Source organism: Callithrix jacchus, chromosome 16 (assembly GCF_049354715.1).
Source record: "Callithrix jacchus isolate 240 chromosome 16, calJac240_pri, whole genome shotgun sequence".
In the NCBI taxonomy this organism is placed as follows: Eukaryota; Metazoa; Chordata; class Mammalia; order Primates; family Cebidae; genus Callithrix; species Callithrix jacchus.
In genome coordinates, this window is record NC_133517.1 from 24,596,513 (window position 1) to 24,610,894 (window position 14,382).

At 36.2% G+C, this 14,382-nt stretch overlaps 1 non-coding gene across 1 annotated transcript in view; it reads left to right on the forward strand.

Annotated features, from left to right (window-relative positions):
- C16H8orf34 (uncharacterized protein C8orf34) overlaps positions 1–14,382 on the forward strand; it is a 451,907-nt gene that overhangs the window by 405,300 nt on the left and 32,225 nt on the right. Inside the window, exon 11 of the transcript XR_144469.6 lies at positions 10,438–10,488. This is a non-coding gene — a transcript (uncharacterized protein C8orf34). The remainder of the gene's footprint in view (positions 1–10,437; positions 10,489–14,382) is intronic.

The following is a 14,382-nucleotide window of genomic DNA, read 5'->3' on the forward strand; positions in this document are numbered from 1 at the left end:
GTGGCATTGGAGCTGAGAACTGCCAAGTGTATTTACCAGGTGACATCAGGAAGAGGACATGGAATGTTCAAAAAAACATTGGGAAGAGGAAGGGAAGGACAAAGGTAGGGAAAAGGAGACAATGAGACAGAAGAGACACTGCCTTTGGGGGCCCTGAGGGTTATTCAGTATGAGTAGAGCACTGGGAGCTTCCTGAGATTAAGAGGAATAGATAGTCAGAATGAGGACTTGCTAAGGGTGCTGTCTTACTCCTTTGTAGCAACAATTTCTCAAAGTGCTCCTTTATTAATCAATCTTCCATTTGTCCATGAATTTACTCCTGAAAACTTACTTGTATATGAAGCCACTTGATAATTTCCCATCAGTGAAAGTACAAGATTCTTCTAATGAATGTAACACAAAAATAAGAAGAGATAAATGAAGAAGTAGCATCTGATTTCCTTCTTAGCTGTATTATTAAACTCTTAAGTAGATCCCTAATTTTTGTATCTTTCACAATATTAGGTTGTTTTTTCCTGCCTTTCATTCATTATGAACACTCTAAATACTAGTACTAATGTTCATCATCACAGTGATTTATAATAATGACAGCCAGAGAGTTGTCCTTGTCTTCTATGCTTTATAGATAGTATTTCATTTAATTCTCATAATAACCCCTGAGGAAAATGGTGTTATCATCATTTACAGATGAGGAAATTGAAATCAAGGAAGTTATATAAACTTGCCCAATGTCCATAAGCATAAGTGGCAAAACTGGAGTTAGAACACGTTGTTTGACTCCAAAGCCTGTTTTCTTACTTGTCTAGGTGACACCTTTGTCACCTTCTGACAGTATGTAGAGTCTAGGCCAAGTCTTAGTCTAATGGCCAGCCCACATAAGCAAAAGAAATAATGTACATAAACACTGGTGGTGAGTTTAGACACACTAATGGAAATCACCTTTTAAAATGTCCTGGAGACTGTAGGTAAAACTTCAGAGTTAGTAATTGTAATAATTTGAATAAATTACAACCCCTTCCATCTTCTGATACTAAGTCACTTCTTTTATTTATTTGGAGGTCACTTCTTTTTCTTAGACAATTGATTATGCTTCTACACATGTAGTCCCATCAAGACACAACTTTACTAGTGACACTGCTTGTGGTATCAGCTGCCATGTTTATGACAGGCTAGATGACATTCATTCATGCAATTTGCTAATTTGGTTTAAACCTTAATTCTGCAGTTAGCATTTTCTCTAAATCACTTGTGGAATTAATTACAAAACAGAAATGTAAGCCCCCTCAATTAAATATTTTTAAAATTAGAGGCACAATTTTGAATTTTAATGTCCTTCTGTATTATATGACCCAAATTTGTTTACAAGTCAGTGAAAAACATTTTTTCTTACAAAGTTGACATTGTTCTATAGCCTTTTAATGTGTATTAAACGATGCAAAAGTGTCTGAAATGTGAAACTGGTTTTTTTTTTAGTTGTTGAATGGAAAAACAATCAGAGGCATATGTAAAAGAAACAAACATAATTACTTGTGTCCATTAGAGAAATATGTCTCCCTAAATATAAGGAAATACCTAGTAATACTGCTTATCTGAAAAATCAATCACTTTTTCAAATTAAGCAAACATGGGCCAAAAAGATGAGAGACATAAAATCTTGGTATTTCATGAGCATTGAGTGTCAGTTTTTTTCCATGCTCCTATCTGAGTCACAGTTCAGGAGGTCGGTCACCTTAGCCATTTAGTCATTTTGCAGAGACACAGGTTGATTTCATTTTAAAAGAATACATGACATGTTTGGTTTAAATTATGTGGCTCATATTCATATTTCATGGACCTTGGAGAATTTATATAGGTACTTTACAAATTCCCAAGTGACATCTATTGATTTCTTTTTAAAGAGCTTAATGGAGGAGAATTTAAAGGCTTATTTCAGAAAGTAAAAATCAAAATTGCTAACTGATTTTTATGAGGTCAGTTTTATAATTAGATTAGTTTAAGATTAAATCAGAACAATAAGAATGTCATTTAACTGCTTCTGTAGATAGATTACCCACTTTATCTAGACCAAAAGATTTGGATCAAAGGGAACAGGCATGTGATCTTGGAGATACAGCCAGCAATAAACGGAGATTTGTAAAAGTTCACTCTAATTTTTTAAAGTTTCACTTGGACTTTACAATTATGCCTGTAAAAGTGTAGTTTAATATTAGAAATAGCTGTCTGTTTATGTTTAAATATCTTTTATTGCAAGATTAAACACAAATAGTGAAAATCACTCAAATAAAATGTATGGCTTAATTACTTAATATACTAAGAACACCACCCAGGCCAAGAAATGTACTTTGTGGCTGGGTGCGGTGGCTCATGCCTGTAATCCCAACACTTTGGGAGGCTGAGGTGGGTGGATCACCTGAGAGGTCGGGAGTTTGAGACCAGCCTCGCCAACATGGAGAAACCTTGTCTCTACTAAAAATACCAAAAATTAGCCAGGTGTGATGGCATATGCCTGTAATCCCAGCTACTTGGGAGGCTGAGGCAGGAGAATCACTTGAACCTGGGAAGTGGGGGTTGCCATGAGCCAAGATCGCAACTGCACTACAGCCTGGGCAACACAGCAAGACTCTGTCTCACACATAAAAAAGGAAATAATAGTCCTTTGCCAGACAACTAAGAAAACCCATCAGTATTCCAGTCACAGCCTCTATTTCTTACTGCAAATAAAAACGATTCTTTTATAGTAATAAATTTCATGCATTTAAAAAATAGTTATATCACCTAAATATGCATCCATTGACCCCAAAGTTAACCTTGCCAACTTTAAAAAATCCATCTCTTGCATTTGCTTACAGTTTATCTGTTAAAGAATGCAGGACATTTGACCTGTAATACTTTCCACAGTCCGGATTTTGCTAACATCATATGCTTGGTGCAATTCAGCATGCTCTTCAGTTCTTTATATTTTTCTGAAAACTATTCGAATATGAGATAAAGCTCCTCTTTGGCATGACCATTTATTCATTCATGCATTTATTCATAGAGATGGAATCTCACTGTTATTCAGGCTGAAGTGCAAAGGCACAATCATAAGTGACTGCAACCGTGAACCCCAACTCCTGGGCTCAAGTGATCCTCCCACCTCATTCTCCCAAGTAGCTGGGACTACATACAGTCATGTGCCACCACACCTAGCTGGCATGACTATTTAATATCTGACTGTGTCCTATTTTATCATCTTAGCAGCCAGTGATATTAAATACTAATACCTATTTATTTGGTGATATTCTATTCTATAATTTCTTTTTTATGTATTAGTTGGAATACTTTTGTTAAGAAGCCCTTTCCGTCATTTACTATTTGTGGGCCAGTAATACAGTTCTGATAGGAAAGTAGGGTACTTGTTTGATTTCTCTTCTTTATTTACCAGTGTTCAAGATAAGGAATGATTTCTCTATTAGCTTCTGAAGATAACCCTTATTTTTATTAAATTTATTTGATACATCTCAACACATGGCAATTACTATAATTGCTAAGCTCAAACTGTCCCATCTTTGGCTCATGAGAGCTCCTTCGTTTATGAGTCATTTTGCAATGCCCCTGGTAGTCTCTGATAGCTTCCTTGCTATTGGGTAGCACAGGATATGCCAGGGTCACATTTTAAAAGTGACTTAACACTTTTATCCTACTATATACAACTTTATGATTTGTATAGGTTCTGTGTACATCCAGTCAGCTGAGATCTAAAATTTGTTTTCCTTCATTTATTTATTTATTTTTCAGACATTTAACTTTTTATCTATATTGTCAGACCCTGTTCCAAGACTTGGAAAACAAATGTTAATTAAAAACCATTTTTGCCCTCCAACAACTCACAGTTAAGTAGAAAAGATGTACAAAGTAACCAGTGAGCGTGATACATGCTTTGATAAACGTAGGCATAGTCTCGAGGGAGCACGTAAAGATTTGAGTGAGAGGCCAGAGATGGCTTTCTGACTTGAAACACAAGGTAGAAGTACAAGAAAGAAGCTCCCAAGTAGGTGGGGACAGGGAAGAAATCTGACAAGTTTGCAGAGCTGTACAAAATTTGGCAAGGCAGGAGACAGAAAAAACGATGGTTGTGTAGGTCAATAGAGATACACGTATTTACCAAATAGTAATACCATACTTTACGGTTGCCAAAATCTTTGAAGTTTTTAATACTCTTTCTAATTCATTATCTCATATAAAACACAAACTTCTGGTTCTATTGTCAATACCTCATAGCTGAAGAAACTCAGCTTCAGAAGAAAAGTTGTAACTCTCTAAGATCTCATGGCTAAAAATTTGCTGTGTTGACACATTAAAGGGTTCTAGAAGGAATGAATTAATACTATTTTTGTACATGATAATAGTGAAATATTATTTATTGATATAATAATCAACAAATATTAGAGAACATACATGACTGGTGCAACGACTAGTTCAATGTTAAATGGATCTTTCTAAAGTCAATTGACCAATAATATTCATGTCTTTCTAAGTCCATGCATTCATTCTAACAGTTACATTCTCTCCTCTGTCCCTTTTCTTGTTCAATATCCACTGATAAAAGTCACCACTCTTCCAAATATGGAGCCCCTTTTTCTTGTATTTGCCTTCCCACTTTTTCACATGGGAGTGAAGGAAAGAGAAAAATTGTAACGGCTTTTTTTTTCCCCCCCGGCTAATAGTCACTTTTCAGAAAATAGGAAAGAACACTAAAATGCCTGAAGTCATTTAAAATTTAACATTCTTAGTGTTAATTTGTAGTCCTTAGTCACAAAGTTGCTCCTTCGTATTTTCATCCTTTGAAGGACAAGGCATTAACCACTAAATGAACTGTTTAACATAAAAAACTTGGAAAAAATGATATTGCAGAATGAATCATAACATTTTATCTTTAAATGCCATTGTATTTTTGTCCTTAGCAATGCTGAAGTTATCAAGTATCTTCTCTTCTGGTTAAAGGTGTCATTTTCAGAGAAAGGTGATCTTCATTGATGCTATATTTATTCCAAAGATTGTGAGCAAATTTTCAAAAGTATTGTAAACAAAATTGAAAAGACATTGGGGGTAACTAAACAGAAACAGCCTCTGGCATATATATAGGTCTGAAAACAAACATAACCATTTATTGGATACATCAATAATTCAGACTTGAGCTTTTCAAAAATTTTTGAGTTTCTAAATCATTGTACCGAATTTTTTCATTAATTGGAAATAAACCACTGCCTGTTCTTTTGGACATGAATAGTAGTTTTTGTCTGTAGAGGTTGTCGAGTTCAAAATCCTGAATTTCGATCTCTTCATCATCTGTGGTAAATTTGGTACCTCTGTGTAATAATGCAGTAGAAAACACAACATGCGACCATCGTGTTAGCGGCTGCATTACACATTGCAGTATGAAGTTAGGAAGCGATATATGATGTTGATATCTCTCTATCTGAAAACACGGCATACATTTCAGTGTGTGGTATAATGGGTGCTCTTCATTGTGATGCTTGTGATTTCACATATTTCCACTGTTGTGTCTGGGCCCTTACCCCAAATTTTCCTTCTTCCTAATATGAGTCATATGAGTCTTCCTCCATAAGCAGCTCCTTTATCTGGACTAATGACTAAGACTTCAGGACTAAACAATAACAACAACAACAACAACAACACAACAACAACAACTATATATATGTAGCTCAGGCACTACTTTTTCCACTTTGCCTCCTTCATCACATGTGTGCAGAGGCTACAACAGTTCTCAGCACATGGGAGTGCTCATTACGTGATTGTTAAAGAAAATGAAAGAGGAGATGCTTTTCCTCTTACTTTTTCCCATAGTATCTTGATCTTACTGGTAGCAAATAACTTTTGCTTTGTATTCTAATCACTTGTACATGTTTTTTCAAGTAAACTTTTTATAGTAGTAATTAACTCTTGTTCAGCTCTTTGTCCCAACACCTAACACAGTATTTGGCACACAAGCGCCTAATAAATACCTGTAGAAAAAATGATGGGTGAAGTTTTATGGGTCCCTTGGATTCAGAAATGCCCTGGCCATTTATATCGACCTCCCATTCTTCCATGGGCTCCACATACCTCAGGTAGTTCTTAAGAGAGTGTTCTGTAGGTTAGAATTATTATTTCATTTCCTTGGAAAAAGATGAGAAGAAAAATTATGCTGGTAGAGGTAGGGTTCTCATGGAATTTTTTAAAGAAAATTAACTTCAGAGGTCTTAGATATATAATGTTTGTGAATAAATGTACCTGACACGGAAGTGCAGGTCTGTTTGCATTTTGTCTAAGGATTAGTAAAGATAAGCAGAAAATACTTACTGATTGAAATGAGAGAAGCATGGTATAACAACGGCAATGGATTGAGGACAGTGCGGGTCTAGTCCTCCCTCACTCTCTACGATTTTCCATCTCACTGAGAATGTTTCCTTAACTATAAAATAACCAGGGAATGACAAGAGCCTGCATCTCTGACAGCCATCATCCCATGCCATATGTAAAGCAGTAATCACATCAGCCTCTTTGTCCCCTTTTCTCTGAGTTTACAATATATTAATATTTTCTAATTTTCCTTTAAACACTTATCTCGATGGTGTTTATATTAAATATTCACAATAAGTGAAACCACATTTCAGGAAATATCTTTTCTTGTTTCTTTTTTTTCTAAGACATAATTTCCATGTGTTCTTTCCTTTTCCTCCTTCATATGCCCCTGCCTGCCTCTCCTTGTATCCTCTCTCCCATCTTTTTCAAGGGAAATTGCATTATGGCATTTTTCATTCATTCCCAGGTAATTACCAAAATGTTTTGTTGTTAGAATGACTTGATATTTAAAATGTCAATACTTTAAAATTAAGAAAAGGACAACAGAAACTGATAGGTTTGTGCTTTGAAGGGGATTTTATTTCATCAGCACTCCCAGCAAGAGGAAAGAGGGAATGCTGGCATTTCACTGGTCTGGTGTTGGAAATGGGGAACCTGAGATAGATGTATTGGATCAAGCCTCCTGACTGGGGCCATCTCTTCTGACCCTATGAATCAAAGATCCTGATGCCTTATTCTTTGTTTTGTCCACTTGGCCTTGTACCACACTTACATATTTCAAAATGTTAGCTTCCTCTGTATTTTCCTCTAAGACTCTTTATTTTTATTTTTTTCTTTTGCGACAGAGTCTTGCTCTGTCACCCAGGCTGGTGTGCAGTGGTGCAATCTCAGCTCACTGCAACTTCCACCTCCCAAGGTTCAAACAATTATCATGCCTCAGCCTCCCGAGTAGCTGGGATTATAGGCACACCACCATGCCTGGCTAATTTTTGTATTTTTAGTAGTGACAGGATTTCACCATGTTGGCCAGGCTGGTCTCGAACTCTTGACCTCAAGTGGTTTGCTCACCTCAGTCTCCCAAAGTGCTGGGATTACAGGCATGAACCACCGCACCAGCCCCTCTGAGAGTCTCTTACTTTATGCTCCTCATTCATTGGTGTCACCCTTTTCATGAATGGCAGTATACCAAACTCTGGTTGTATGGCCCTTGAAGCAAATGGTACTGTGTAGGTTCCTCCTTTCCTGTGGTATAGATATGACACTGATGCCGAGGAAAGAAGCAAGGTTGTCAAGAAGCTTGCTTTATTTATATTCGATCATTAAGAAAACCCACAGTCATCACCAAGTCTTAGCAGAAGACTGCAAATGTCTGGACAAATGGGAAAAAACACACTCCAGCTGCAAGGAAACACACTGCCTTCTTTAGTGAGCTCCCAGAAACTGCTCTCCACCATCCTCTCACTGTTAGCCCTCAAATGTGCAGAGGCCAACCAGGCAAGCCTCCCACGCTGGCTGCTCCAGAAAGCACATCTGTAACTTGGAGCAATTTGCCACATTGTCCTCTTATCCGTAACCACCCAGGCAAAGGAGAAAGGATGATTAGTACACAAAGGATTGGTTCTGTCGTGAAAGAGCCACATGGGAACAGCCCATAGCACTCCCAGATTAGTTGTCTGAATGAGGGGGAGACAGGGTGGCAAGTTTGCCTCTAAGAAACAGTTTATCTGAAGTAAGTTCTCAGCTTTCTCTTCGAGTTAATATTCTGCTTCGAGTTAATATTCCTCACAGTTGAAGGGATTTATAAGAACTTAATTTTCCCCAATACTTTAAGCTTTAAACAAATAGAACTATCTCATCTCTTTCACTGTCTTATCTACTGAAAATTCTGCAAGCTTGGAAGCATTTGGAAACATTTAAACTATGGCATATTAATGTTTTGTTAGTGGAAATATGATTTAGAAAGAAATATTACCACCTTTGTGATTTAACCTGTGATTTCTAAGGTGTGGGGAATACCAGCATTTTATTTCTGGCTCAATTTTTGTTTTGACATGAGCATGCCTCCTCTTCTCTTCCCCGAGTGCTTACAAGAATACATCACAATTTAAAAAAAAATTAAAATGAATTAATTTTGTATGTTTTAAATTGTTGTATTTCAGTGACATGAATGAGTGTTAGACTAGGCCGGGCGCGGTGGCTCACACCTGTAATTCCAGAACCTTGGGAGGCCAAGGCAGGCAGATTACCTGAAGTAAGGAGTTCAAGACCACCCTGGCTAACACGATGAAACCCGGTCTCCACTAAAAAAATAAAATAAAATAGCCGGACGTGGTGGCTCACGCCTGTAATCCCAGCACTTTGGGAGGCCGAGATGGGTAGATCACGAGGTCAAGAGATCGAGACCATCCTGGTCAACATGGTGAAACCCTGTCTGTACTAAGAATACAAAAATTAGCTGGGCACGGTGGCACACGCCTGTAGTCCCAGCTACTTGGGAGGCTGAGGCAGGAGAATCGCTTGAACCCAGGAGGTGAAGGTTGTGGTGAGCCAAGATCACGTCATTGCACTCCAGCCTGGGTAACAAGAGCGAAACTCCGTCTGAAAAATAAATAAATAAATAAATAAATAAAATAAATTAGCTGGGCATAGTGGCACATGTCTGTAGTCCTAGTTACTTGGGAGCCTGAGGCAGGAGAATCACTTGAACCCATAGGCAGAGGTTGCAGTGAGCCCAGAAAAAAAAAAAAAAGAAAAGTGTTAGACTAGAATCCTGTACAAGCAATTCTTTCCCTTGCTCCTCGACTTAGGGCATGTCACTCTACCCCTCTTGGTTTCAATTTCCCTAAGTATGAAATTGGCCTGAGATTGTCTTGCCCTCAATGAGATAATATGTGTGTTGGTCTTTGGAAAGTTAAAAAGATTCTGTTGAAACAAATGTAAGCTTTTAGCACATTTATTTATCTTTTAAACACATATGGTGCCCTAGAATTTATCATTTCATGATATTTCAGAATTTGTTTTCAAATGTCTCTCATTATGGAGTATAAAAAGGTGTAACTTATCCAAAACACCAAGTTGTTTGACAATTTTGACCACCAATGTTTAGATGAGTTTGGGATATATGTTTAATTTGATTTTATAAATTTCAATGACTTGAATCTGTGATTACTAGTGCTTAGTGAAGTGCTAGTAAAGACACAGATGATGGAGAATTTACTAATTACATACTAATAGGTTAAGAAAAACTTAATGTAAAGACTAGATATAAAGGTCAATGGTCTGTCCTCTAAAAAAAATATTTTAAAGTCCATGTATTAGGTCTTCACATAAATTTATAGATACAGAATCTGTGACTTCTTTTCTTAATCTAACTATATTTATAACATTAATAACAGAAAATGTTATTCAATTTGTTTAGCATTCTGTTCCAAGATTTAGTTAGTTACTGTAGCTGCTCATTTGTTAGCATGAATTAAGATCAACATGAGATCATGTTTTACGCAGGGATATGGATGGAGCTGGAAGCCATTATCCTCAGCAAACTAACACAGGAACAGAAAACCAAACATGACATGTTCTCACTTATAAGTGAGAACTGAGCAATGAGAACACATGGAACTAGGGAGGGGAATAACAGACACTGGGACCTGTTGGTGGGGGTGGAGGGAGGAAGAGCATCAGGATAAATAGCTAATGCATGTAAGGCTTAATATATAGGTGATGGGTTGATAGGTACAGCAAACCATCACAGCTTATGTTTACCTATGTAACAAACCTGCACGTCCTACACATATATTCTGAAACTTAAAATAGAATAAAATATATTTTTAAAAGATCCACTTGAAAGATATATTGTTGTTTTGCAAAATATATTTTAAAAGGATCCACTTGATATATTGTTGTTTTGTAAAAAATCTTATTTTTTTCAAAGAGTAAGAAGTTGGCAAACTAACAAGTCCACAAATATCAACTAAGAAGGTGGGAGAATAGCAAATATTTGGTGTTGCTTTCAGATCTCACTCTGCATGATTCTTTCATTCTTTTTCTCTCCTTCTCCTGACCTTTTCAACCTCTTTTCCTCTTTACCTCTAGGAAGAAGCCTCCAGTGGAGGAGGATACTCACTGAAAAACTACATGGAAGAAGTGAGTTTTAACGTTGTCTTCTAATATAGTCTAAAATCAGTCTATGATACAGGATGAAGCACTCACTTGGGCTTTCTCCATCTACCTGTAGGGTTTCTAGTCTGTATGTGTTCAACGGTCATGTCCACAAAAAAGAGATAATAAGTAATATGTTGGCAAAATAGTTTTTGATCCTCATTGGTAGAGAGGGACTGCGTATCATTGCAGTGATCCTGAACATGAAGGTAAAACTGCACAAACCTGGTACTAATATGTATTTTCATACACAAACATTTGTTGATATCCAAATAAATGAGAATCATATGGTTTACATGGGGGTGTGCACACAAAAAAAGACACAACCATTTTTTTTTTAAAAGAACAATGTATACCAGGTATGCATCCATTCATGGGACAAGTGGTCATCAGGGATGATATTCATGCATGCCATTATGCAAAGGGCTATCCCAACAATTAAACATATGGTAGATTTCACTTGGAAACTTTTTTGACTTCTGGATTTATTATTTTTGGAGATATCCAAGGGTGTTCTGTGTCATGGAACTTTGGACTGATGGCAAATTATTTGGGTACTCTCAGAGAAACCAGTGGGCATAGTCCATAAAACTTGGTCTGAAGCCAGACCACCATGGCCACTAAATTAGCTATCTGAATCCACTGCAGGTGGAGGGAATTGGGGAACAGTTTTGTGATACCACACAGCACACAGGTACTACAAATTTCATTTGAATATTACTTCTCCACAGGACAGAATCTATTTCTCAAAAAATTCTTATATGTATGAATCCATTTACAAACCATTATAAGTGTCCTCCTGAATGTGCCATGTAGTCTAGGCCATTTATTCAGAACAGTGTCCCCACACTTGAACTCTCACTTCTTCCAAATATCACTTGGAGAGGAAAATCAGAGTGCTTAGCACCCCTTTAAGGCTCTAACACCTCTGGTTTGCACACTTATTTGAACATGGTTACACCTTTGCTAAAGGCACATGGAGAAGGAATAACAAAAGGAAAGAAAAAATGTAAATTAGTATGGAAAGCTGTATAGAGATTTCTCAAGAAACTAAAAATAGAACTACCATATGATCCAGCAATTCCACTACTAGGTATATATCAAAAGAAATGAAGTCAATATTGAAGAGGTATCTTCACTTCCATGTTTACTGTGGCACTATTCACAATAGCCAAATTTGGAATCAACCTAAGTGCCCATTAACTGATAAATGGAAAAGAAAATGTGGTTTAGACATACAATGGAATATTATTCAACCATAAAAAAGAATGAAATCCTGTCATTTGCAGCAACATGGATGGAACTGGAGGTCATTATCTGAAGTGAAATAAGCCAAGTACAGAAAGACAAATGTTGCATGTTCTCATTTACATGTGGAAACTAAAAAAGTGGATCTTGTGAAGATGGAGAGTAGATTCGTGGTTACCAGAGGCCTGGAAAGGTAGTGTGGAGGGAAGGATGAAGAAAGGTTGATGAGTGCGTATAAACATACAATATAATCGAAGAAATAAGACCTAGTGTTAGATCAGTAGGCTGCTATAATTTATAAAATCTATTGTATATTTCAAAATAAGTAGAAGAAAATATTTTGAATGTTTCTAGCATAAAGAGAAAACAAATATTTAAGGTGAAGGATATCCCAATTACACTACAATGATCTTTATAAATTATATGAATGTATTAAATTATCACATGTATTCCATATATATATTTATTGTCTATCAATTAAACATTAAATTAAGAAAAAGCCTTAAAAAAAGAAGATACTAGATAGATTTTCCAAGTTTAGATTAGAAAAGTCAAAATATATGGGGAAAAAAATTGGAGGGCTGGAACACTAATTCTAAATTTCAATTTAATAAAATTGAGTGGAATACATTAAATAAATTAATGTTGTCCAAGAGGAGGAAGAGAAAATCTTCAAGGTGTACAGTAATAAAACTGCATCAAAGGATTTCACGGTTGCCCAAGCTCTTGGTTCAGCATTCCCATTTGACAGTGGATCTGTGGGTGATGGGCCACCTCCACAAGAGTGATGCTTGATGTGTCTTGTAATATGTCCTGTCTATGTCTAATCCCGTGTTCCTTCCTGGAAAGCACTGAGGTGCTGGGCCAAGACATGGGCTGCCTACTGATGATAGAACTTTAGAATAAGTCTTCTAATTTTGTAGTTCTTATCCAAGAAAAATAGAATTATTTTCCCCATAACTACCAATGTGCTATGTAAATGTACATGTTGTACACAAGTGTAAATTCTCAATGTGGCAAGAAGGTTGAGAATTTGTGCCTTTTCACTTAAAGTACTTAAAGGCTATTATTCCTCAGCCTGTGGTCCTCTGTCTACAACACTGCCATCATCAGAGGTCTTGTAAGAAATGCAAAATCTTGGGGCTCAGCCCAGACCCAAATAATCAAAATCGGCATCCTAACATGATCTCCATTTGATTCATAAGCATCTTAAGTGCCGAGAAGCTCTGCTGGAAGTGTCTTTTCCAACTGTCTTTCTAGGGAGTAACTGCATACATAAAAAAAAAATCCTAATTTTGCTTAAAATTTCCAATTTCATATAAAACAGGTAAAGAGAAAACCTTTAGTTATAGGTTTATATCTTGCTTATTCATCTCTCAATAACTTTTTGTCTGAAATAAAATATATAAAATTTTTCCAGTTTATGAGATCCATTACTGACGTTCAGTTTGAGTTGTGTAAAACACATGAACTGTCTTTCTTAGGGCTTCAGTATTATATCATATTTTCATTTATTATTAGCTTATACTTAGATTTTAGCTCTTTCTTTCTTTTCTCTTTTTTTGAAACAAAGTTTTGCTCTTGTTGCCCAGGCTGGAACACAATGGTGCAATCTCAGCTCATTACAGCTTCTACCTCCTGGGTTCAAGTGATTCTCCTGCCTTAGCTTCTCAAGTAGCTGGGATTACAGGTGTGTGTCACCACACCTGGCTAATTTTGTATTTTTAGTAGAGACAGGGTTTCTCCACGTTGGTCAGGCTAGTCTTGAACTTCCGACCTCAGGTGATCAGCCCACCTAGGCCTCCCAAAGTGCTGGGATTACAAGCATGAGGACCTGGCCTGGCTAATTTTAGATCTTTCTGAAGCCAACAGATGACTGTTTTTTACAGTAAAACTGCAAGATCCTAATCAGGAAACTATTAACTTATTAACTTAGTTGCCTTTCCTCGCCGACAGTCCATTTATTTATTAGAAAATATGTATGTACTTAAACTCTTCTCCACTGAGAACATGTTTAGAATGTGAGCCAGAAAATCATCGTCTTTTGTTTTTTCTCACTTAGGCTTTTATTTCACTGTTTTTTCCTTCATGTTAGTAGAATTGGCAAACAATAAAAAATGGTATTTATAAGTGTTAAAAGCATTAAGGCTAAAACTGAGCTAGCAAACATTTCCTTTTATTTAGTACACAATAAATCTCAAATAAACTGTAGTGTTTATATTTTTAATATATTTAACATTTCTAACTAAAGTTTGCACAGCTCTTTGCAGATCAAAGTCTCCTTTTTCATCTAGTTTTATAATGAGACAGAATCATAACCACATGAAATTAGACAATTTTGTTTAGATCTGAATGAAAACTACAGAGATGATATGGTCTTCTCTAAGAGTAAAGCTAAAATGGAGATTTTATTCTACATTTTCTATTTTTTAATGTATTTTTTGGCTAAGATTTGTAGTTTTGACCAAATAAAAAATGAAAAATTTTGTAATTGCCTCCATTTCTTTGTCCTCAAAATAGCTCTGATAATTAATTTTTTAAAAATATTATATGCTCTTTACATCTAAGATACTTGATAACTCAAGGTGGGAATAATTTTACTCATAGAAATCAGTTTTTGGATCATATTAA